The 26770-nt window shown below is 38.0% G+C and overlaps 1 pseudogene; it reads right to left on the bottom strand.

Moving 5' to 3' along the window:
* The window catches only part of LOC113839013, an 82365-nt pseudogene extending 56109 nt beyond the window's left edge, over nucleotides 1-26256 (bottom strand).
* Between the last annotated feature and the right edge of the window lie 514 nt (nucleotides 26257-26770).

Raw genomic sequence — 26770 nt, 5'->3', positions numbered from 1 at the left:
TTGAGAGCTCTCTTGGTGTTGAATAAACATGCAAACATGGTTTACAAGTTAAAAAAAGAATTCTTATTAGAGATGGCTGTCATAAAATAACTAAATATTGTGTGTGTGTGTGTGTGCGTGTGTGTGTCCACTTCAACATTTACACAATTATTTTATCAGGCAAAGTGAGAGAAGACTGTGATGCTACCAATGACATTGTAGATCAATAAATTGTGATTAGGAGTCAAAGGCCATCCTGAATCACATGACAACATCTCTCAAAAAATCCAACAATTATTAATCAAATAAATAAGGATCCTATGACTATTATATTTAACCTTATGATATTATGTTTATATATTTTGAAGCAGAATCTCAGATACCCTGGCTGAGCTAAAATTAAGTTTATACTTAAGCATGTCCTTCACATATTTTTGCCTCTTATAATGACATTTGGATTACAGGCCTCAACTACAAAGTATAGCTAATGCACTATGATGATTGAACCCACGACTTCTTGCATTCTAGTCAATTAGAAAATTTGCTGAGCTTCATTCTATTAGTAGCTAAGATTAAGAGCTTTTCCTTCTTCACACAGCTATAATTCTACAATACCAATATCCTATTACAACCAAAAAATCATAATTCAGATTGGCCATCAGAATTGTGGCATGTGTACTACACTTGCTTTTACTAAGACCAAAGATTGGATTCATTTGAAACTCTAAATACACACTACATAGCCTTTGGAAATTCTTTAAAGAAATTGAAAATGAAATTGAAAAATTAAAAAAAATCCTTGCATACTTATATCATCATCCTTAACTTGACACTTATCCTTTTGTGACCTCTGTATGAGAAGGGGGTGGTTACATATGAAGTTGCCTTTTTCACTCCATAAATGCTTTTTGTAATTCAACTGATTCCCTCTCCACAATACAACTGTGAAGACCTAGCCTAAAGGAACTATCTCCTCTCTCTTGAGATAATTGTTGATGTATCAAATTTTTCTCGTTAACTTGGAGATATCCTATTCTCACTTTTATCAATAGAATCAAGGCTAACCTGTTGCTGACTTCTTAGTTCCTTCTGCATTCAGAGGCAAAAAGATATTATATACTAGGGGATTATAGGTGACAGTGGATGAAAAGTACATTGCTAGACAGAGAGGTAGGAATAAAGAATCTTAAAGATGGAAGTGTCTGTTCCACATGGTTCCAATTCCACTTTGACCCAAACAATCCCACAGATGTTACATTAATTATTAAACTATTGACCAATTGGTAAGAGTTTCTTATTGGCTAGCTCTGTTTCAATTATTAACTGATTTCTATTAATCTATGTATTGCCACGTGACTATGGCTTACCCATTTTGTTGCATGTTACTCCTTCAGAAGCATGGCATCTCTTCTCAGCCTCTATCTCCCTTCTTTTCCCCAGACTTCTCCTGATAGCACTGCCTATATTCCTACCTGGATACTCAATCATCAGTGTTTAGGTCATCAACCACTATGAGAAATGTTTAGGTCATAACCCACCATCTCATCTTATATGTCTAAAAAAGTTTTTTTCTTTTTCTTTCCATTTTTTTATGAATTTTATTTAAATTAGAAACAATCTATTTTTATATAACAATCCCTTTCTTTCCCTTCCGTACTCACATGCCCCCCAAACCTCCATCCCATCCATCCCCCTCTCCACAGAGATGGTGAGGACTTTCAAGGGGATCATCAAAGTCTGTCACATCCTTTGGGGAAATGCCTAGGTACTCCCCATTGTATTTTGAATGACAGAGTAGCCCTCCATAGGGAAGGGACTCCCAATGTCCATTCGTGTGATAGGAATAAATACTGGTTACACTGCCAGAGGCCCACAGAGTACCCACATCTCCCAAGAGACATGCACATTAAAAAGGACTGAATTTGTACTATGATGGTTCCCAAGTTTCAGAATTCGGTCTTTGAGCTCCCATATGGTAAGGTCAGCTGTTTCTGTGGGATTCTCCAGCCTGGTAATGACCAATATCCTCATCATTCTTCCCTTTCTGCAACTGGATTCCAAGAGTTCAGGTCACTGTTTAGCTTTGCGTGTATTATTTTGCATCCATCAGCTACTGAATGAAGGCTCTAGAATGGCTTCTAAGGTAGTCATCAATCACAATATAGGGGAAGTGCATTTAAGGTAGCCTCTCCACTATTGCTTAGATTGTTAGCTGGGATTTTCCTTGTGGATCCCTGGACATTTGTCTAGTGCCATATTTCTCATTAAACCTATAATTTATGCCTCTATTAAGGTATCTATTTTCTTGCTCTCATCTATTCTTCCACATAATCAATCTTCCTTATCTGTCATGTTCTCCTATTGCCGCCTCTTCTCCCCTCCTCTTTCTCATACCAACCACCTTCTTCCCCATGCTGCAAAATTATTCAGGATATATGTACCTTTCCCATAATCTGAGGAAGGATGTAAGTCTCAATCAGGGTCCTCTAGCTTCTCTGGAGTTGTGGATTATAAGCTATTTCTAGATTCTCTGGAGCTGTGGATTATAGGCTTTTAATCATTTTCTCTATGTCTAATATCTGTACATTACTGACTACATACCATGTTTGTCTTTGGATGTATGGGTTACTTAATTCAGGATGCTTTCTTCTAGTTCCATCCATTTGTTTCATTGGTATTTTTTCCGTTGAGTACTACTCCATTGATTAATTGTATCACATTTTCTTTATCTATTTTTTGTGGAGGGACATCTTTGTTGTTTCCTGGTTCTTGCTATTACAAATACTGCTCTTATGAACATAGCTGTACAGATGTCCAAGTTGTATAAATGTACATCCTTTGAGTATATGCCAGAGTGGAATTGCTAGATGATGAAGTAGACTGATACTCAATATGCAGAAAAACAGCCATACTGACTGCCAAAATGTTTGTGCAAGTTTTCACTCCCAGCAGCAACAGAGTGACATTCCCCTTTCTCAAGCATAAACTATCCTTGGTGTTTATTTCTGTAGCAATTCTGCCAAGTTTAAGATGATACCTCCTATTTGTGATTTACATTTCCCAGATGGCAATGGATATTTAGTGTCTTTTAGCCATTTTAGTCTCCTCTATTGACCAAACTACAATTCCATTGAATCAAAGACTTCAATATAAATCTAGCCATACCACCCTCTTAGCAGAGTAATTGGGAGGTAGTTTTGAATGAATTTGTACAGTAGACAACTTCTTGAACATAACAGTAGCACAGACACTCAGATCACCAATTCAGTAACGGGACCTCTTGAACCTGAGAATATTTTGTAAGGCAAAAGACAGGGTTAACAAGAAAAGACATCATCCCACAGAATGGGGAAAGATCTTCACTAACCCCACATCTAGCCCAGGGCTGATTTCTAAAATATAAAGAATTGAAGAAACTCGTCTCCAAAACACCAAATAAACAGTGGGGTACAGAACTAAATAGAGAATACACAATCGGGTTTTACTTCTTAGGGAAGAGAAAATATACTAAGAAAAGATTTGGAGCAGGTCCTTCACAGACTATATTTAGTGAGATTAGGTACCCTGTTGTTGCTGAATGGTTCCAGTTGTTTGCAAATGCTAAAAACTTTTGTCATAACCTCTGTTGGAGAATTAACTCCATTGTATGGTGACAGTAAAAGTTGTACAATGGCACATAATTTAGGATATTAAAATCCCCATGTGCAAAACTGCATCTCAGGTGCTCCCTGTATCTTGGGCCCATGATATGATCAGAGCGATTTCTGTCTCAGTTGCCAGGAAACACTTATGATGTGTCTGTCACAATCTATTACGTCTTCAAATTCTAAACTGACCACATTCATCACCTCACAATATTTCCTCCTGGAGTTAGGTAGAAGGCACAAGTCTCTTTGGCTTTAAATATTTTTTCTTCTGCTACCCCACAGTAACCTACTATGACTTCAGTCCAGTACACATGTAATTAAATGCATCATTATACCATTCCAGCTTATTGATGACCACTTAGATATATCCCAGATGCTGAAGTTCCCAAAATGGAGACAACCCTATTTTTTTGTGCTTTTTTGTGAAGTTCTAAGGCTTCCTGGTGTTTCACTCATACATTTTGCTACATTAATTGTTGTACTTTTTATCTTTTTTCTTTCTCCTTTTTTATTCAATTTAGAAACAAGATTGTTTTACATGTCAATCCCAGTTCCCTCTCCCTTCCCTACTCCCCAGCCTCCCCATTACTGCCCTAACTATCCCATACCATTTCTGCTCCCCAGGGAGAGTGAAGCCTTCCATGGTGGGCTTCAGAGTCTGTCATATCATTTGAGATACAGTCTAGGCACTCCCTGTTAGTCTAGGCCGAGGGAGTATCTCCCTACCTGGAATTGGCTCCCAAAGTCCATTCCTATGCTAGGGATAAGTACTGATTTACTACAAGATTCTCCATAGATTTCTCAGGCCTCCCCACTGACACCCACATTCATCGGGTCTGGATCAGTACATGCTGGTTTCCCAGTGATTAGTCTGGGGTGCAAGAGCTCCCACTAGTTCAGATCAGCTGTTTCTGTGTGTTTCACCAGCCTGATATTCTTGACCACTTTGCTCATCACTCCACCTTCTAAGCAACTGGATTCCTGTTCAGTTGATTGTTTAGCAGTGGGTGTCTGCTTCCAATTTCAACAGCTGCTGAGTGAAGGCTCTAGGATGGCGTATACATCAGACTTCAATTTCATTATCAGTGGAGGGCATTAAAGTTAGACTCTCCTCTATAGATTAGTCTCTTACTTGGTGTCATCTTTGTAGATGTACAGACATTTCCCTAGTGCCTGATTTCTCTTTAAAACTATAATGGATCCCTGTATTATGGTATCTCTTATCTTGCTCTCCTCTCTTCTTCCAACAACTTAGACATCCTGCTGCCTCAAGTCCTCATCACACCTCCTCTTCTACTGTTATTCTCCTAGCTCTGTCTCCCCTTCCCCATGCTCCCAATTTATTCAGGAGATCTTGTCCCTTTCACATCTTCAGGGGACCATGTATGTCTCACTTAGGGTCCTCCTTGTTTACTAGCTTCTCTGGCAGTGTGGATTGTAGGCTGCTCATCCATTACCTTATGTCTAAAATCCACATATGAGTGAGTACATACCATGTTTGTCTTTTTGTGACTGGGTTACCTCACTCAGAATGGTTTCTTCTAGTTCCATCCACTTCCCTCTGATAATGAGGTTGATGACTAACTAATATTCCATTCTGGAGCCTTAATCCAGCAGCTGATGGAAGTAGAGCAGATACCCACACATAAACACTGAACTGAACTGGAATCCAGGTACAGAGAAGGACAAGTGATGAGCAATGGGGTTAAAACCAGGCTGGGAAAACCCACAGAAACAGCTGACCTGAACAAGGGGCAGCTCTTGGACCCCTAAGTGATAACTGAGAAACCAGCATGTACCAATCTAGACCCTATGAATGTGGGTGGCAGTGAGGAGGCCTCAGAAATCTATGTGGCCTCTTATAGTAGATGAGTACTTATCCATAGCATTGGAATGGACATTGGGAGCCCATTCCACAAAGAGGGATACTCCTTCAGCTGAGACATTCAGGAGAGGCCCTAGGGCCTTTCACGAATGATGTTTTATACTGTGAAAAACCCTGTGGAAGGCCACACCATGCCTGGGGAGCAGAAAGGGTATGGGATAGGTAGGGTGTTAGTGTGGGGCAGGGTAGGAGGGGAGGTAGAGGGAACTGAGATTGACATGCAAAGTAATATTTTTTCTAATTTAAATATAAAATGGAATATAGTTTTCCCTTCTCTAAAAGCCTCCCCCAATCTCAGATCATTTTACTACTGCAAGACTGTCATATAAGGCATCAATGTTGCTTCATTAGAGAGCCTCTCATCTGCTGCAATCAGTCTTTTCCCACAATTAAAGTCTAAGGGAATTTAGAGTTTCATGGTGTCTACTCTTTTGGTAGATTTTAGTCAAAGGCAACAATATAAATGTCACTTAGAATAACCTTTATTCTTGTGAATCAGACAGGTACCAGAGATTGGTAGGGTGGAGACTGAGGACCATTACAGGCACAGTGGTGACTGTAACTGACAACAACATGAGTTGCCAAAAATTAAAGAATGGAAGAACTGGAGGGGGTTGACCCACCTCAGCTGAGTGGAAACAAAGTACATTTTATGCCAATTTGTCCTCAGTTATAACCAAAGAAAGCTTGCTGGGATTTGATCCTTGTGCTTTCAAACCCTAAGCTCCCTCCCTACATATTCTTCCAATATCCATAATTCTTTGTAAATCCCTTATGGTCAAAGCTTTAGAGTGACTTCAAGTCTAAGGATTTCCTCAAAATCTGGATATCATCTATAGTCATCACCATTCAGAGCTCAAAACTGAATGTTTTGCAGGCATCAGGGAAGCAGAATGTGAACCCAGCCTGGTTGACAAGTACTAGTTCCAGGGCAGCCTCCAAAACCACAGAGAAGCCCTTTCTCAACAACAACCACCAAAAGCAAAATCAAAAAAAAAAGAATCCTGACAGTGTCCTAAGGCTTCTAAAATCCCTTCTCTGAGAATAGTTTTTTCCTGTGTTTCTGATTAATGAGACCAGTTTTCAATGTTGAGCAGATATGTTTTCGTTGTTTAGATTTGTTGAATCCTTACTTTTTACTCCCTACCTAGTCTCTCTCTCTCTCTCTCTCTCTCTCTCTCTCTCTCTGTGTGTGTGTGTGTGTGTGTGTGTGTGTGTCTGATTTTGTGTGTTTATATTTCTGTGTTTGTGGGCATAAGGAAAAACAGCACATGTGTGAGGTAAGAACACAACTATTTGGAGTTGCTTCTCTCCTTCCAACCACATGGATACAGGGAAGAAACATGTGGTAATCTTTTTAGAAGTACATGGTTTTCCCTCATAGAAATATTTCTAGATTATGGCTCAGGGCTTTGAAACTGATCACAGTTTGACAAAAGCACCAAATTCATCTGTGGACATTATTCCAAACCTATGATTCCAACACATTGAATACAAAGTCGGAGGATTTCTCATTTCAGGGTTGTGTGTGCGTGCATGTGCGTGTGTCTGTGTGTGCGTGTGTCTGTGTGTGTGTGTGTGTGTGTGTGTGTGTGTGTGTGTGTGTGTGTATCTTTCTCTGTATTTTTTTGTCTCTCTGAAGACTATGTGGCACAGGATGTAAATATTAAAATGATCTTCTAGCCTGTATTCATATTGTGGTATCTACAAATCTTAAAAAATGATTCTCATGTTCTAAGTTTCCTCTTATTTTAGTTGCCCAGGAGGCTAGTAAATGGTGTTAGAATGCATGATACTGGAGTTACAGAGAGGAGTAAGTTTCTATGTACTGGGAATGGAAGCTTATATGCCCTGAAAGAATCTTCAGTCTGCTTGACAGCTAAGGTATTTTCCATTCTAAGTTTTCATTTATTGATTATGCATACTGTCCAAGATAGTCACGTCAGGTTCATACAACCAACACTCTTTAAAAATTAGAACTCTCCTCCATTTGAGAGAATGAGTCTCATGTAGTGATGAGCAACCTAATTTTTATCCAATAAAACATTTTTGTCAATGTATGTACAACCAACAAAAGTGGATACAACCAATTGTATTAATTTTAATTTGTATGTATTTCAACATACATAGTCACACATAAATAAAACATAGAAATTTAAGGGGTTTGGGGATGGAGCGATTGAGGAGATAAAAGGGAAAAGTGATAAAATATCTTCCAATAATCAACTTATAGAAATAAAGTTGAAGTTATAATAGGGGCTACAGAAATGGCTCAGCAATTAATGTTACCTGTGGTTGTTATAGAGGAATTAGATTCCATTTCCAGAACTTAGAAGTTAACTAATTATTTGCTGCATCTTTTTTCCCCAGCATCTCCTGCCTTTCTCTGGCCTCTGTAAGTACTCTGTACAAATACATGCAGGGCAGTCACCTATATATCTATTTTTTAATATATAAACAGTAAAAAATGGAATTCTCCAATGTGATGCTATACTTATGAGAAACAAAGCAACCAGAGGTATTTAAAGTAAAATCCCTCGGGTCTTGCATGGAAGCAGCTGTGGTGATCTGCCTAGCCAGCCTACTCAGAGCAAAAAGCAGCTTTATTCTGAGGTTAATAGAGCTCCTTATAACTGTGCATCAAAGTATAAAGTACACAGGGACATTAAGTAGCATTTTTTTGAAGTTTTCTGTATTTGGCTTCTGAATAATTTCTGTCTGTGTAAATTATGCCATTGTTGCAGTTATCTTTGAGAAGGAACATCAAGTTTGAGAGGTAGCATATGCTTCATAGCAGTGTTTTTAGAACAAACATCAAGTTGAGAGGTGGCCTATACTCCATAGCAGTACATTTTACCTGATTTTCTGGTAAGAATTTGTGGTATAGGATGAACATGCCAAAGGAATTTCTTTCCATCATTTTTATAATTTATATGTTTCTGCATGACTTTGAAGTAAAAATGTCCCTAAATGTCTCTGATTTTACACTGTGATCATGTTTAGAAATGGATTTTTATCTGAGCCTGCTTAGGAATAGGGAGAATGCCACATAAATGTATCTATACTCCCTGAGTAAAATCCACATGCTTTTTTGCTTAGGAAAAGTGGTTGTTTTTGAAATAACTCCCAGGCTCCCAGCCCCTCCTTAAGGTAAGAAAATTTTCTCAATTCTTCTGCCTATGTTGTTATCATGGCTATTCTTGGTGGTCAAAGTGACTACCTCCGTAATTAACTAAAACTCAAAGAGTTGGACACATATGTGGGACTTTTCAATAGATTTTGAAATTAAAGACTCATCTTTAATCTGGATAACTTAGGTGATATCATCCTTCAGCTGCTTAATGGGTAGTCAGACTTCTAACCTCAACACTCAGGAGGCAGAATCATTTGGATTTTCTTAGTTTCAGGCCAGTGTGGTCCACCAAATGTGTTCCATGTCTGCAAAAAAACCCACCTGTCTTGAACATACCAAAAAAATTAAACAAAGATTACAGTCCAATTTTAATCTGGTGGCAACCTACATATATAAAGGATACTGAAGAAAGAAGTTTCTTTTTACCTGTTTGCCCTAGCACTGGATAACAAGTTCATTCCTTTATCAGAATTAGAGCCACTTCCTTGAGATTCTGGTGTATATTGAAGACCAGCTGAGGTTTTCAAACTCATGAACAGAACAACTCCCAGATTCTTCAAATTATTATTGGAATGCAACCATTTTTGGACTCTCAGGACCAACACCTAAGATATTCTGTCTTGAACCCTTACTTGGTTTTAACACAGGAAGAATGGCAGACTCAGTGATTTGGTGTTGATTATATAAAGTTTTATTTCACACATGTCAATGTAATACACAAGCATAAGCACACAATCCTAAGAACCATAGTCACTAGGCTCATAGAAGGGGTGTACCTCTCGTGCAGCAGCATAAGGCTTATGCTCAGGATTGTTTTTCCCCAAATTCAAATGTTCGAGTCCTTTGAAGGCCTGAATTCAAGGACTGGGCAGCTCTCAGATTACTGGACTGGTTGTTTCAGGCTAGCAGAGGAGAGCACCATGACATAGAGTCATAGTACACTCTAAAGTTCCCAGTTCTTAGCTGGTCCCTTAAATAGGTGGCTAAATCTTGTTTATCACACCTTGCTACACATTCTCATTCTTATTTCCAATAGCCTGGTAGTGAGCTTATACTCCCTTTCCTTTCTCCAGCCAGGCCTTTGCCTGCCTGGTTGGAACTTCAGTCTTAAACTCACTTCTTCCAGACCTTTGCCTGCCTGGTTACAAGCTCCTTACCCATTCTAATAAATCCATTTCCACATATGTGTAGTGATTCATTCTACAGTCCTTTTGAGAACTATCAGTTGTGGTTTTTATTTTTTCAAGTCCCCAGTGAGTAAGTTGTGCTGGCTAACAATAGTGCTTAAAAGACATTCTTCCTTCCTCTATTATAATCTAAGTATTCAACTATCCATGAGGACTACTCTATTTAACTATTCAGTTGTCAATTATTTGCTCTGAATTTCATGAATATAACTCCTAAAACAATGGAGCCATCATTCAGCTTTCTGAAGGGAGGAAGTCCTATTATCTTGTTTTTGATCTACTTCCTGATTGTCTTTCCTGGTTGTCTGACGTCCCTATTACAGCTAGATCAAAAGTAAGTTCAGTTCACCTGACCTCAGTGTGAAGCCAAATATCAAACCCCTCCTATTGTTTCCTGAAATCTCTCTTGTTAATATTTTAGCTACTCTTTCACCTGTGTGACAGAAATTCACTGCACTTCACACAGTGTAGAGGACTTTAAAAGTTTGCTAGCTACGTTGTGTTCAAAACAGAGAAGAGTAAGTGCCTATGGCGATTATGAAGTTAGCAGAGTCTGTTCTTGGAGCCTGGGACAAGTACTATAGATATGCTTATCTATCCTAATGTATAAAAGGTCTTTATGTGGGCTGGAAGGCAGGATCAGAAACCATTGTTTTGTTTCTTACAGCAAGTGTAAGCCTATGGGAGAAGCACTTATCCCTCAGGCCTCACTTGGCAATCAGGTCCTCCAGGTGATCTGCCAGTCAGAATTTGTGTTGGGTCCCTCTTACTGCCATCTTCATGCATTGCTTTCCAGAAAACTGTTCTGGTCTTGTGTGCTAAGCTATGAGAGCTCCTGAACATAGCTGAGCATACAGGAGCTGGAATGCCATGACATGGTGAAAGCTTGGGTCTACTATTCCCCAGACTGGGAGAAGTTCCCAGTCAAGCCACAGGGACCACTGTGGAGGGTCCTCCAATGTCTGGGTTGGAATCAGTGTCCATGTGGTAGCAAGATCACAGTCTGAAGTTGGAAGTAGTGAGATGCAGGGCTCTGCATTATGAAGAATGACTGATGGGGCATGGTGAATGACTTTCTGTATCTACAGCTTTCCTACATGCAATAATTCTTTCCATGTGAATGAAAAAATACATAATTGACAGGTGTACATTTCATGGAGGATTGCTTGAACTACTAAGTATTCAATTTTCAATTAGAGAATTCTCTTATGCAGATGTATGCAATCCTGATTGATTGAGTTATGTCAGCTCAAAGGTTTCAGAAACAGGTGAACAACTGTAACTCTACATGTTAGCTTACAGTACTCAGTGGCTAATATTATACTTAGGACACAGTCATAAAGTGTGTCATTACTGGCATTTTCTCTATCAAGAAATTGCCTACTCAATTTCAAAGTCAGTGTAGCTAAGTGTGAAAGGTAAAAATTAATAAAAGTCTAAAACCCAGACTCCAAATCCCAACAAGAAAAAAACTTAAGCATCTCTCAGTTCTCAAAAGGCAGCCTAATAGACAAGGTTAAGAAAAGGTACTCATGACTGAAGGCCTTAGACAAGATATCACACCCTTGAGCTGTGTTGACACTCCTCTAGTCCAAAGAGGATAAGATAGTTATCAATCAAAGAAGTTCCCAGCCCAGGAGATAATTAACAAACTCATTTACTTTGCAGCATCCTGCTTAATTGCACCTTCCCTGAATCATACAATAATTGTCATGTCCTGTCAAGATTAGAATACAAGCATTCTAATCTTGGGGCTTCCAGTTCTACAATTTTCTCTTATAAAAACTGCCCTCAGTTGAAAGTGGGTACTCTGATTCTTCACGAACAAGTGGGGTCCTTGCTGTAGCTCATACCCTCAAGTCAATAACGAAGCCTTTTTCTTTGCATTTGGTGAGTCGTCTCCTTGTTGGTGGGTTATTTTGGGATTCTGAAATATGGGCACAACAAGTATTCTTCCACATTTCATCATTCAAAAATTTTAATTATTGATATAATTTTAAAATTCATTCCCTTTAAATGCATTACTGCTTTTTCTGTCTCTTTTTCAAATTTCCTGGGTTTAAGAATTTCATACAAAGTTTTTCTCAAGTGCTTTTTGTTTATTTATATCAGTTTAGGGAATTGATTCTCAACTTTCGTGGAATCAAATATATGAACCTGTCACAAGACAGGTATCTGACCATCAGGAAACACAGATACTTGTATCATAATTCATAACAGTAGGGAGAATATAGTTATGACATTTGCCAGTGTCTGGCTTTTATCAGTCCCATGCTATAGAAGCCAGAGGGTCTGGCTTGTTCAGTCCCATGCTATGACTGATGACCTTGGGGGCTGTGATGGGAGCCATGCATGAACAGCCTCAGGTTCATCCCTGAGTGGGAGAGCGTGGACTCGGAAACTCCTAGGTTCCCAAAGGAGAAAATGACCAGGAACAGAAGCATCCTGTGATTCTTTGGAGGGCTTCTCATTCCATCTGAATACTGGAGTCTCCAGTTTATTTCATCATCCTCCAAAGCCACTTTCCAACAGTCAAAATGACCACCCAAGTGTCTTTCCTATATTCTCTCATGTCCCCCTTTTGAGTCTCTTGGCATATAGCAAGAATTCTCAGCCCATGTACAGACCTATTCCAGACTTGGGCCTATTGAAATGCAAACTAGGAGACATTCTCCACTGAGGCCAAGACATGCAGTTGTAATTCAGCTAGCATCTGCAAGACAATGGAGACTCAAGCTCCAGAATAATGGAGTCTAATATTTGGACCCCAAAAAACTTTCTAATAGAATAATTTTTGGGACCCAACAGACATTGCAGTGAAATAATTGTACAGTTTGGGTTCATCTCATCTTCAGGATCTGTATTAAAGTTTCACAGAATTAGGAAGGCTGGGAACAAATTTTTTAGGTCAATGTCTCCTCTAGCTCAGGCTTTCGTCACAGAACATAATTTGGAATTTCTTTAAACACTTAATCCTGTCTCTGCTAATCATTGCTGGAAACAGAGTCCTGTGAGTCCTTCCTTAGCTGGGCCTTGACTGGTCTGAAGAAAGGAAACAATAGGTCAGTGAATGAATATCCTCCAACTTCTCCAGATTTTATGGTGCATTTACAAATGAAGGGGGACCTGTGTTAGAATTGAGGTCACTGACCAACTGAAAAGCAGGTTTAATCACAACAGAGAAAGCCATGGGGAGCAAAGAGTACAAATTTCTTTCTTCTGTGACAGTAGTTGTTTTAAATGTGAGTAGTGAGATAATTAATTTAGATTATCAATAAAACTTCTAACTGGCCATTTCTTGAGTCCACAGACCACGCAATCAAGATGTTGTATACAGAACTCAACTTATGGGGTTTATAGATGGCCCATAGTTTAAGAGCTCTAATTAATTTTCCAGAGATCCTGAGTTCAATTTCCAGCAACCACTTGTTGGCTCAAAAACATCAACAATTAAATCTGGTGCCCTCTACTGGCCTGCAAGCATATGTTCAGGCAGAACACTGTATGCACTGTAAATAAACAAATCTTTAAAATAAAGAAGTAAGGCAGAGGCAGGGCGATCTCTGTGAGTTTGAGACCAGCCTAGTCTACATGAGCTAGTTCCAGGACAGCCACAACAGCCAAAGAGAAACCCTGTCTCAACACACACACACACACACACACACACACAAACACTTGTAATTTTAGAGAAAGGAACTGAACTTATAATTAAACCAAATTACTAGAGTTACAGTAGTTCAAGCAAAATAGAAGAACTGCATAAAATGGTGTGGCACTTCCTAACAAGATTGTGTTTTCCAGCTTTAAGATGTATGTCCTGACGATATCATGTGAGTAGTACTAGGGAAGCTTTAAAACAAATCTGTCTCTGGAGCCCATGTCCATAAAGACTGTTTCAACTCTGTAAGAGATATTATGTACATTATTCTCAGTATATCTTTTCTGCCTCCAAGCCACCCCCCCACAGGCACTTTATTTTGTTCACATAATTGGCCTTTTTCCTAATTTCCCTCAGCTCTCAACTTGACATAGCCTAGAAACAACAAGGGAATATCAATTGAGGGTGTACCTAGATCAGAATATCTGAGTTCTGTGTCTGAGACAGGTTGTGTTGATTATGATTGATGTTAGAAGTCTCTTAAATGAGTTGGCCATATCTCTAAACATGTAGGCCTGGGCTGGATGAGAGGGAGAGCTTAGCACTGGACAGTAAGAAAGCAAGAGATATAGCTAGGAAGCAGTGTTTCCTGATTTTTTTACCTTTATTAGCTTGAGTTTCTAGCCTAAGTTTCCACAAGGATGGACAGTGACATAGGGATATCAACCAAATAAACTTGTTCACTGCCTGAGTTGTTTTTGGATAGAGACTTTAATCAGAGCAACAGAGAAGACAGTTGGAACAACATATGGGGAATCAAATGTGATTTTATTGTTGTTGTTTTGTGATCTAGCCCAGGCATGCCACTGATTCATGGCAGCATTCTTCTCAGCTCCTGACTGATGGGTTTATGCTTCATGTAGTACTACCAATCAATCATAAAAGGTAGTGTTATGCCAGAAGAGCTATGTTTACTGCTTCTTGTAGAGTTAGAATTGAAAGTGTTCAGAAAATGAGAGCTATATAACAGAGTCTACAGAGACTTGGGCCATTATGGTACCTTAATGTGCCATTCACAGAAGTTTGGGGGTTTTAATATGTGGTTTTTAAATAATATGCAACAAGTGTGGAGTAAAGATAACTATATTTAGTGCTTGCCAGGGTTACAAAAAGAGCTTACTTAGCTTACTCAACACCATATGAGCTACTGCGAATCATAGAAATTAAGAGATGGATTCCTGAAAATGGAATTTTAAATACAAAATTGTTTAATGTTGGTATTTGTAATTTGCAGCTCTGGAGTTTCACAGAAGGAGTAACTGTCTACTGGCATCATGAGGAATCTTCACAGTAGAGGGATTATTTGCTAATACACATAATCCATTTTTTAATTGAATTTTTTCCCAGTCACCTGCCTACATTAATGAGTGGTATTATAAGATGTATGCATCTTAACTTGCTAAGTAGATGCTGGCTATGAAGGCAGACATTGCCCAACACCCATAATTCCCTTTAATCTTTCCTAAATTTCAAAGACTGCACTCACCACAAGAATGCTCCACACCCTACCCCTGGTTCCATACCTGTTCTAAAACTTCGGAAGAAAATGTGCACTCTACCAGAGGCTAGCTTAGATCTATGGAGCCCACATAAGTCACTGCAAACCACACAATAATACTCATTAAATCCTGCCTAGCAACCTTAAAATGCACTCACTACCCTGGACCCTACAATAGTTATCCCAGAGTGCAGCATCTGTATTGGAGGCCAGAGTGTTCTTAAAGATAAAAGTGCAGCCCTTGCCCACCACCCAGTAAAGTCCTTTTATCCTGCCCAACAGTCTCAGACTGCACTCTGACCTTGAGACTCATATCTCACCATACTACTTGTAGAAATGTTTGGCTACTTCAGAGACCAAGCAGTTTCAAGGAACCACAAGTACTACAGTCTCTAAAGAACACCCAGCAGCACCATACATCACATTCATCTCTTGGCTGCAAATTAGACCCCACAGCTCTAGAAGCATTACTGGAGGTGAGGCTGCCTAGGAACACCATGGAAGATGCTGTTCCCAAGTCACTAACCACATTTAAATCAACAAAATCCCAGATATGCCCACAGTGCCCCACCCTTAAACCCTGACCTTATATCCTCATCTACTAATTTGGAAGGCCTCTGCTATACAAAAAGCCAGGTCAGATTTTGGAATCCCCAGTTTAAATCTTTGGAAGTATTCCGCCTAACTGGAACACATGGACAATCTACATAGCAATGGCAGCTGCACTGAAGGCGATGTTGGTTCTAGGGAAACAAAAGTTTAGGCCATATATAGGGATCCCAATCTGCACTCTCTCATCTCGTCTCCATATCCTGGTCTAAAACTTTTGATGAGGACTTTGTCTTTATCAAATGCCTTGCCAAATCTAAGGTTCCTTATTGCCAAAAAAGCCTAGAGGGGACACCTTAATGAAGCAGAACTCCTGTGCACTTATGTCAGAAGAACTGAGAGGAATGAGAAACCAAGGAAAACATCATCCATCTCGCAAAGAAAAGTGCAGGAATCAGGACCTAGAACTAATATCACCCCAAATCCACATGGCAAATGTCTAGGATGTGAACACAATTAAAAATAACAAATGGAATATGAAATCATTAGAGCCTAGCTCTAATTCTACAACAGCAAGACCTGAAAAATCCAACACAACTGGAGCACAAGAAAATGACATTAAGATTTACTTTGTTGAGATTAAAAAGGCCCTTAAAGATGATATGAAGAAATCCCATGGAAAAATTTCAGGAAAACACAAAAAAATGTCTGTTTGTTTGTAGTAATGGGATTAATTGGATGTAGGTAATACGTAAAAACTAATCAGAATCCATACATTAAATATTTTCAAGTATATATCAACTATTATAAGTAAGATAGCTTTAACTAGAGTTGATATCTTCGGGAAATCCCAACCTACTGCTATCAGAGAGTATTTTGTATGCCACGCCAAAATCCCATGTTACATTCAGATTCATTGTTAAATTCTGGAGCAAGTTTTACTCTCACTTGGTTTCTCAATCAAATTATATGTTTAGGAGGATTTATTTTATGTTAACTTAACAATGTATGCTGAGTTTCTAAATAATACTGCTGTCATCTTTCTATTTATTTGTACATTGATTCAAATCAGTTTCAGTTACATGCATTTACTGTACTTTGCTCAGCAATAATTACATAGAGTAGTGTCTTTTGCCCTTTTATACTTTTGTGAACAACAGTAATAAAGGATCTATTTTCAACAACAACAACAAAATTATGTTGGGTATATTTACAGAATAAATTAGACACGAGGAAATTCCAGTTACAAAATTCCCAACAAAGTATAATAGAAAAGCTGATTCACATGTATGTGCCCTATGGAAAAACTGAGAATTCTCAATATGATTTAAAAAAATACAGTACATACAGTGTAATTTCTATACTTAACACAAATATACAAAGAAGAATGTGTACAGTATTTGTGAAAAATGGCGGGAGAGAGATTGTTATCATTATTGGATTATGGTATAACATGTGGATTCTGCCTATGCAGCTGCACAACACCATGAACAGCCAAGGAACTTCTGCAGCTCAGAAATTCCATTTGTTTACCAAAAAATCTTCTCTGAAATAAGACAATTTGGCTGGTGGAAGAGGAAAGTTAAAAGCATTCTAGTCATGTATTCTGAAGGATGACCCTCATTTTCGACTTTCTACCTACTTCTAAACTATCTGTAGAACTCATCTAACAAAACTGAATGTGAAATGAAAGTGAGAATTTCTGCAAACAAGGCCTTGAGTTTTCTAATCTGTCTTGGTAGTGTACAACAAAAGCTATGTCTGTGTGTTCACATAAGACAGTGATATTATAAATACCACATCTCCCATAGCCAGACTTACAAAACATCCCCGATCCTAGAGCATGCACACACAAGAGAGGATTACAGGATTCTGTGCCCGGGACCCACAGAACCAGGCTGTCTTATGATCCACTCAACTCCCAGCAGATCTGACAGTTGACCAACCTCACCATGGCAAGGCTTATGGTAAGCCACATAATAGATAATTATAGGTACATTAGAGGAGCATGATATCCTACTAGATGAGCAAATGATAGGGATCAGGCAACACACGTCATCACAGCTCTGACCTTATAACCTAGGGGTTGACAGGGCTCTAGTCTGGGAAATTTGTATATTAGTACAATCTCTTCCATTCCTGGACCCCAGGAAGTATATTCCTAATGACCAGGAAGAAAGAAATAATTGTTTTTAAAAAGATAAACATAATCTCAGCACTCGGGAGGCAGAGGCAGGCAGATCTCTGTGAGTTCAAGGCCAGTCTGGTCTACAGAAAGAGTGCCAGAATAGGCTCCAAAGCTACACAGAGAAACCCTGTCTCGAAAAACCAAAAAAAGAGATAAATATAATTTAAAAACCACAAGTCTATGCATATTCTTTAAGAAGGAGAAAGCAGACAGGCGTTCCTGGTGCACAACTTTAATTTTAGCACTGAGGAGTGTGAGGCAGGTGGATGTCTGTGAGTTTGAGGCCAACCTTGCCCATAGGGTGAGTTCCAGGACAGCCTGAAAAGCTAGAGAGTAACCCTGTCTCAAATGCCACGCCCCAAAAAAGGGAAAACAATACCCTGATAGAGGAAATGGCATAAATAGTATATTATTTCACATGCCACTATGTGCAATCTGTGACGCAACACACACAGCTAAGGCTGATGGATATAACCATGAAAAGCCATATTGAATATATCTATATAGGAGAGCTTCCTTGTTGGAAATTCAATTTTCACTGGCTGAAACTAACCTTCCAAAATTGTATACCAAAATCTGACCCACATTCACTCACATTATGTGAATCAATACCTGTTGGGAAATTACAAAATCAGTTATTTTGTCACAATCTAATTCTATTTCATAATGGTCACCCAATCAGTTGTTTGTCTGCCCTGTTTCCCAATACAATATATAATAAATTATTCCTCTTATTCTGGTCTGAAAGTAGAAGCTATGCTCCATACCCAAATCCTTTTCCTATAATTGAAATGGACAGTTGACTGCATGACTCAAATTTGTAATTTGAAAACTCACTTGTGGTTGAATTTTTAATCAAAGATGATTTTGGCTTAATCATAAGGATAAAGCCATTGTCCTGGGAGAGGGGAAATGAAGTGGGATGAAGGCTACCTGATCCAACATAAGAACGTTTGTCTGAGAAACATTTTCTACAAGACTGCAGGTATTGCTCTTCTAGAATTAACATGGCTTTTCATGGATCAATTATTCTACACCATTAAATGTTTAATAAACACAAATGGTTTTATTAACAGCATGTATCTATTGGTGGTGAATGTTAAACGGTGAGCCAGATTGGCAAAGAATTTGCATTCCACATAAGCTATTGGAAGTTCAGGAAAGCAGTGCTCGAAAGAAAGGTGCATTGCCACAGGATTCAAGCAGAGGGATTTATTTATTAGGGAAAGGGATCATAAAAGGGGTAAAGGGAGGGAGAGATCAGCCTTCAGGGACAGGAACAGTAGGAGAGAGGAAAGAGGGGCAGAGACTGATATACATACTGACAGGGAGAGGGACAGACACAGAGAGGGAGAGAAGGAAAGAGAGGGGAGGATGGGATTGGTGCAGGGTGCTTTTAAAAAGGCACACAGTGAGTGTACATACACAGGTGGCCCTCTAGTGGCTGCAGCTGAGGGCATATCATGACAGAATCCCAAGGACAGGCCAGTACAGGTGGCTGAATAATAACAACTGTCATCCTTAAGTATCCTTTTGCTTTGTATGAAGGTTATGCTTTGGGAAATTGAAATAGGTAAAAGAAAATGCAAGGCTAACCATTTAGGCTGATTGAGATTTACAGAGCAAATTTTTTTTGGTTATATATTATGATCTAAATATAGATATATCATAATGTATGAATTAAGAGTTGGAGAATAAGGTATTCTGTAAAAGATACATTTAAGAGATGACAGTACTACAATCCTCACAATAAAACACAAATATAAAAAAAAATTGGAAACACACCTATGAACACTGTGATTGATGTTCTTAAATGAATGGTTATTCTGAGCTGTTCTTTCATCAGAATAAGGCTTTCTTTTTTCTGAGAAAGCTCACTCAGAAAAAGGCCACATTTGTTCCAGGAAGGACCAGAAAGAATTCATTTTAGCTTGTCATGGCACTCTCTGTCTCAAGACTATGATATTACTGTACAGAATTTCATTTTTAAGCTTCATGTCATGTACATGTGTTTTTACCCATATTTTGACATGTGCAGTGCCTTCAGCGTACAGAAGAGGGAATCTGATACCTTGTAACTGAACTTACCAGAGATGGTTAGCAATCATGGTTTCTAGCAATATAACTTGTGTATGATACAATACCCATGTTCTTAATTGCAAAGCTCTCTCTCCAGCCACATTTTTATGTAACATTTATTTTTATACATTTTAAGTATATTGTGTCACTTTTCCCATTCCTTCCCAATTTCCTCCCTTGTTAATTCTTTTAACTAAGTGTGAATAAAGTAGTCTCAAATATTTGAGTAAAGCCTACTGTGTCCATTTCTGTTGGTTGTGTGTTATGGTATCAAAATTGAACATGCAGTTTTAGATAGAAAAATAGATGATTCCTGCCTGACACTATTTGGAACAGTGATAAAGACATAAGTTAATTAATCCTTCTTTGGTTACTAACAGGTTTGGATAGAAAGCAAAGATATGCACAGCTAAGTAATTTAACTAAGTCATATATTAAAAGTTTGCCCATCTCTAAAATCCTCCACCATCTTAGCTCTTTTTACTACTGCAAGAAGATCAGATAAGGCACAAACATTGCTTCAGTAGAGAGATTCTCATCCAGGGAATTCACAATCTCATGTTTTCTAATATTTCACTAGATATTAGTTAAAGGGAGCAATATAAATGTCTCTTAGAATAACCTTATTCCTGTCAGGCCAGTATAAGGGATTGCTGGGCTGGAGACTGAGGCACATTATGGTCCCAATGGGGTCTGAAGAGTACAGTCACTGACAGCCACATGAGTTGACAAAAATTAAGAATGGAAAAACTGTAGGGGGCTGACCCACCACAGCTGAGTAGAAACAGTACAGTTTATGCCCGCCTGTCTTCAGTTACAACCGAATAAATCTCTCAGCCTTTTGATAGTCAGGCTTTCAAACAGTAAACTACCTCCGTAAAATTTCTTCCAATCTCCAGAGCTCTTTGTAAATACCTTATGGTTGAAACTTTAGAATGACTTCAAGTCTCAGAATCTCCTCACAATCTCAATGTCATCTATAGTCACCACAATTCAGAGTTCCAAACAGAATATTTTGCAGGCATCAAGGAAGCAGAATATGGGTTCATTCAAACATGTCATACTTCATTTCTGCAAGTTCCTATTCTCTCCTCACAGGAGGTATAAACTCAAGCAGGTGTACATTTGACATGTGAGCTTATGAGCAACTATTGATGTCTATTTACCACTTGGGAGACAAATCATTCTTGTGAATTTTGCTAGTCAACCATATTCTAAAGAATTTTATTGTCTTCTTCTCTCTCTGTAATTTATTTTCTACTTTTGCTTCCTTTTGTGGACATTTGGGCTTGGAAAATTCAATAAGCATCAAGTCTAAGTCATTTTCTGATGCAATCAATCATGTATGTATTCTAAGTCATCATAAATGAGATAAAGATGAAGTTAGATCAACCAATCACCCTTATTGCTATGAATGACATATTCAGGTGGATGAATAGAAGGCTTAGCACTTAGATCACTGAATGGTCCTTCACAGAGACTGGTTTTTATTCCCAGAACCAACATTTCTACCAGGTAAAAGAAAACACTCTTCTGAATGAATAAATAAACTTGATGTATTTAATGTTTCTTATATTATTTTTTATTAGCATTTTACCATTAACATTGCTGAATTATGTTGAGAAAACAGCACATATTGGGAATATGTCATTTACACTTGGACTTGTATTCAGGAGGAAGAGACATGAGGATCATGATAACAAATGTATTCACAATCATTACTGACATCCATGCCAAGCTGAATAATAAACAATAAAATCTGAATTGCATTTGTGAAAATATGGAAAACCTAACAAGGAACGACAAACCACCACACTTTCAGAGAAATCTTTATGCAAAAAGTATCATCACACACTGCCTGATATTAAAAACAAAAACAAAAAAACAATGGCCAACTTAGATGGTGGGGGTAACATTCTATACATTGAAGCAGAAAAATACCTAACACTAAGTAAAAGTACAAAATGAACAAAAGCCACAGAAGGAATATAAGTACAACAAAATAAACTTCACTACTTGGTTTTGACACACATAGAGCACACATTTCAAAATATAACCCACAATGCAGTGATCTCCAAAATCAGTTCTCACTCTCTGCTTCTAGATGCAGCTTAAGGATGTGTGCAATTTTTAACAGTATGAAGGGAAAGGTACCCCAGCAGTCATGAGTCAGTCTATAAACTACAGCTGTGATGGAAAGATGTTCTGGATACCTGCAGCTCTGAAGGGAAAGGTATCATAACTTTTGGGAAGCCATGCTCTTCCTGAATCTTTGCAGGCAATGTGTCCTGGATTCCTAGGGCTCTGAATAAAAATCTAACCTAAGTGTCCGATGTCAGGGTACATTTGCCTCTGTGAAGGGAAGGTATCCTGGAATCACACAAATGTGAGAAAAAAAAGGTATCCTGACTGTCAGGGTGTCAGGTTACTCATGAAGTAAGTTGTGTTACAGTGGGGGTGTTCTCCATGCAGGATGCAGCACTCCTTCTCCTCTCAGAGAGAGAGAGAGCCATTAAAACAGATGTGCTCCACTCTGCTTAGAGAGTTTACCACCAGACATATCCATTGCTTCTCTTCTCTTCTCCACTAGGGAGTTTCCAAGCAAGGATAGCCATTTCTTCTTAGCTGTTGCCAAAATTGTCATTTCTCTGCTTCACGCAACTATGGAGGAAATGCTCCAGAAATGTAGCAGTCTGATACAGCACCAGTGAAAACATTTTTCTTCTGCTCTGCTCCACTAATGGAGTCTCCCAACAGTGGTGTATGTTGCTTCTTTGCTTCACTTCACAGGGGAGTTTTATATCCACTTTTGCAAAAGAAGTTCTTCAGTGAATCTCATTGAACAGAAATATTTGGGAGGGAGCAATCCTGGAAAATGGCAGCCACTACAAATGTGGAAAATTCCAGCTGCCACCTGAACTAGCATAGGATTTATACGTGTCTTTTTAGGGGCATAGGTTATTTTCAGGAAGATTTTTTTCAGCATGTTAATTGGTAGGTAAAATGTCGATCACTGAGACTGAAATACCTGTGTGATTGACTGGATTCCTGCATGGGGATTGGTTGGTTTTAAGCTCAGGTATTGGTTGGATTTTTCCCCAGTTGCTCAGTGATATAGTTTGGTTCTTTGCCTTTGCTGTCAGGGCCAAAGTGTGTTTCTTTCACTGCCCCTTTTTAACCATTTTGCTCTTAATTCAGGGTGTGTTTCTTAGGCTCCAGTTTCAAGGACAAATTCTGTTTTTTCACCGGATCTGTTTCCTGGGGCAGGGTATGTTTATTTGCTGGCCCTTTTACACTACACATAAGGCTTCATGAGTTTATAAATTAATTTTTTCCATGAGTGTGCTGGACCAACAATATAAAAACGGACATGATAATGCTCGCACAGACTGTTGACACAGTCTTTTTTCTTCTACAAAATAATTACTATTGTATAATGATTGGAAGTGTGATGGCTAAAGATCCCACCAAATACTTGATAATGAGAAGACCTCATTATCATTATCAGGTACTGAAAAAGGACTGTAACTTATAAAGGCTTTAACGGATTGATTGTCCACAAAGTTTTACTCTTCTATATAAAATTAAACCAAACTTACTGCATTCATAGTTTCACTTCAGAATGATTTTTGTAATGTTTTCAAATTTCCTGATACACCCAAAGGCTTTACCATACTGACTACATTAAAATGGTTTGTCTCCAGCATGTGCTATTTTATGGCCTTGAAGATGACTGTGACACATGAACACTTTGCCACAATGAGTACATTCATATGTTTTTTTTCTAGTATGCGTTCCTTTATGCACATGAAGGACACTGGGATCAGGAAAGCCTTTACCACACTGAGTACATTCATAGGGTTTTTTTTCCTGTATGTGTTCTTTTATGTCTTTGAAGATGACTTTTCCGAGCAAAGGCTTTACCACAGTGATTGCATTCATAGGGTTTCTCCCCAGTATGCGTGCTTTTATGCACACGAAGGGCACTGGGATCAGCAAAGCCTTTACCACAGTGATTGCATTCATAGGGTTTCTCCCCAGTATGTGTCCTTTTATGAATTTTCAGATAACTGTGCTGAGCAAAGGCTTTACCACACTGATTGCATTCATAGGGTTTCTCCCCAGTATGTGACCTTTTATGCACATGAAGTGCAGTGTGATTAGTAAAGGCTTTACCACACTGATTGCATTCATAGGGTTTCTCTCCAGTATGTGTCCTTTTATGGCTTTGAAGATTACTATTACGAGCAAAGGCTTTACCACACTGATTGCATTCATAGGGTTTCTCCCCAGTATGTGACCTTTTATGCACATGAAGTACACTGTGATCAGTGAAGGCTTTACCACACTGATTACTTTCATAGGGTTTCTCTCCAGTATGTGTTCTTTTATGCCTTTGAAGATTACTATTACGAGCAAAGGCTTTACCACACTGGTTGCATTCATAGGGTTTCTCTCCAGTGTGTGTTCTTTTATGTCTTTGAAGATCACTGTGATCAGTAAAGGCTTTACCACACTGATTACATTCATAGGGTTTCTCCCCAGTATGTGACCTTTTATGTACCTGAAGATTACTGTGCTGAGCAAAAGCTTTACCACACTGATTACATTCATAGGGTTTCTCTCCGGTATGTGTCCTTTTATGCATTTGAAGATGACTGTAACGAGTAAAGGCTTTACTACACTGATTACATTCATAGGGTTTTTCTACAGTATGTTTCCTTTTATGTGTTTGAAGATTACTGTAACAAGTAAAGGCTTTACCACAATGATTACATTCATAGGGTTTCTCTCCTGTATTTGTCCTTTTATGCATTTGAAGATGACTGTGCTGAAAAGTGGCTTTACCACATTGTATATATATATAGAAGGCTTCTCTCTTGTTTTGCTTCTCACATGCCTGCAAGGAAAATGATCATATGTAAATGCTTTCACATATTTAATATAATCCTGAATCTTGAGATCTGCGTAAATACATATTACAATTTGTTTTCAATTGTAAAGAAGATTAAAATTTTACAGTCTCATCTCTGTATTTCCACTCATGTTTTCCCTTCTTTAAGTGTGTATGGCATCTTTGAAGGTACCTGTGAAGGTATAATCTTCATTATATGGTTCTCATTTACACAACTTTTCCTACAGGAGATTTTTCACACAAAGTACATGAGGAAAATTAACTTTTCTAGGGATTCTTTGCTTAATGCAAGGTTTGGAGATATGCTCATCACATCAAACTGTGTATACCTTTACTAATATACATAGCATGAAATAAATGGAAATATATTTCTATAGCATATCAGGGTGCAATGATACAAGTGTTAATTACTCTTAAGGCATTGTTTCCTTGTCTTCTTTCCTAAAACAATGTCTTTCAAATGCAGTTCACCTAGCTGAAATTGAGTTAAATGGCCTTGTGAGAATTTAATAATAATCAATACAATTCAAGCTGTGCTTATTTACACTGTGGGTTCTGTTTCAAACTTAAGGACACATTTCAATTTCTTCAGAAACACATTTCTATGATCTCGTAAAAAAAATTACCTTTCAGGTCTTTTAGAACCTGCACAATGTTCTTCAATAGTATGGTCTTCCCATATGTATCCTAAAACAGTACAAGAAAATGGATATTATATTATTGGAAAATGTGCAAAAAATATAATACTCTCTTCAATTAACTTTAGAACTTTGATTTATTTACCACATTCTTTTTCTTTCTCAATCAAATTACAAAAGAGCACCAATAACCAGGGAAGAGTTGTCCTATAATTTTAACATGTGGAGGAAAATACCCTCTTACCTATATCATTGAGGTTCTTGTAGGTCTCTAGCATCACGTCTTTGTAGAGATTCTTCTGAGAAGTATCCAGCAAAGTCCACTCTTTCCAAGTGAAGTAGATATGCAGATCATCATACTTCATGGCATTCTAAAAGATCACATACTTAAGTGCAACTGAAAACAAAATACTGACAATATTACAAATGTGTATTTCTGTAGAATATTATTTTAAAATGTGTTAGTTTTATGTTATAGAACATTTGTTTAAATAAGTAAATATATGTTACTTTTGTTTATGCTGTATTAGTTTAACTCTGTGAAGCTGTCTACAACACCTGATGTTCTGATAAAAAGGTGATTATCCAATAGTGAGGCAGAAGAAAGGTTAGGCTGTGATACCAGGAACAAAGTGTACATATAAGGAGTGCTAAAATGAATTGCAAATTTCATTTTAGCTATTTAATCCATAAAGATAATTGATGGTCATCTCTGAGAAAAATATGTATTCCAGTCTGAATTGTAACAAATAATGATTTCTAAGTTTTCTGTTTTTCAAACAATAATGACTTTAACAATAATGTACAAAAATATAGTATTACCTGTGACACTAGAATGTTGAACTTTGGAGTCATGATGTTGTGCTCCTTCTGCAGGAAAATATTATTGGAGGAGCCCATCCTATGACAGTCATCGGGTGCTTTGATAATTTGTCACAGGAAATATTTTGTGGTATGTGTATCTTCATCAATCACTGCAAAATCTCAACTTTAAAGGCTCTCTCTGATTTCTTCTATATGATCTGAACTAGTTCAATGATGTTGTCTTGAAGATTTTTCCTAATTGCTATGTTAACAGGGTTGTATGTTAATTAAATTTCCACTACCTTCTTCAAAGACAGCAGAGTTTGCAACACAACCCTATATTTTGAATATTATGTGTCTGCTCATTTTTATTATTATAGATAACAGTGTTTATACAGGGTGTATAAAAAACTGTCATAAAGCTATGTGAGAGCTTAAATAATGTTACATTTTATATAATTTTCCTGAAGTTCGACACCACATTATAATTACCCACTCAATTGCTGAACATAAAAATTAACTAACCCCTACACCTTAATTTTAATTTTTAAACATTTATCTGTCTATTTATATATTTGTGTGTGTGTGTGTGTGTGTGTGTGTGTGTGTG

Source organism: Cricetulus griseus, unplaced genomic scaffold (assembly GCF_003668045.3).
Source record: "Cricetulus griseus strain 17A/GY unplaced genomic scaffold, alternate assembly CriGri-PICRH-1.0 unplaced_scaffold_1, whole genome shotgun sequence".
Classification (NCBI taxonomy): Eukaryota; Metazoa; Chordata; class Mammalia; order Rodentia; family Cricetidae; genus Cricetulus; species Cricetulus griseus.
This window is presented reverse-complemented; position numbering and strand designations above follow the sequence as displayed.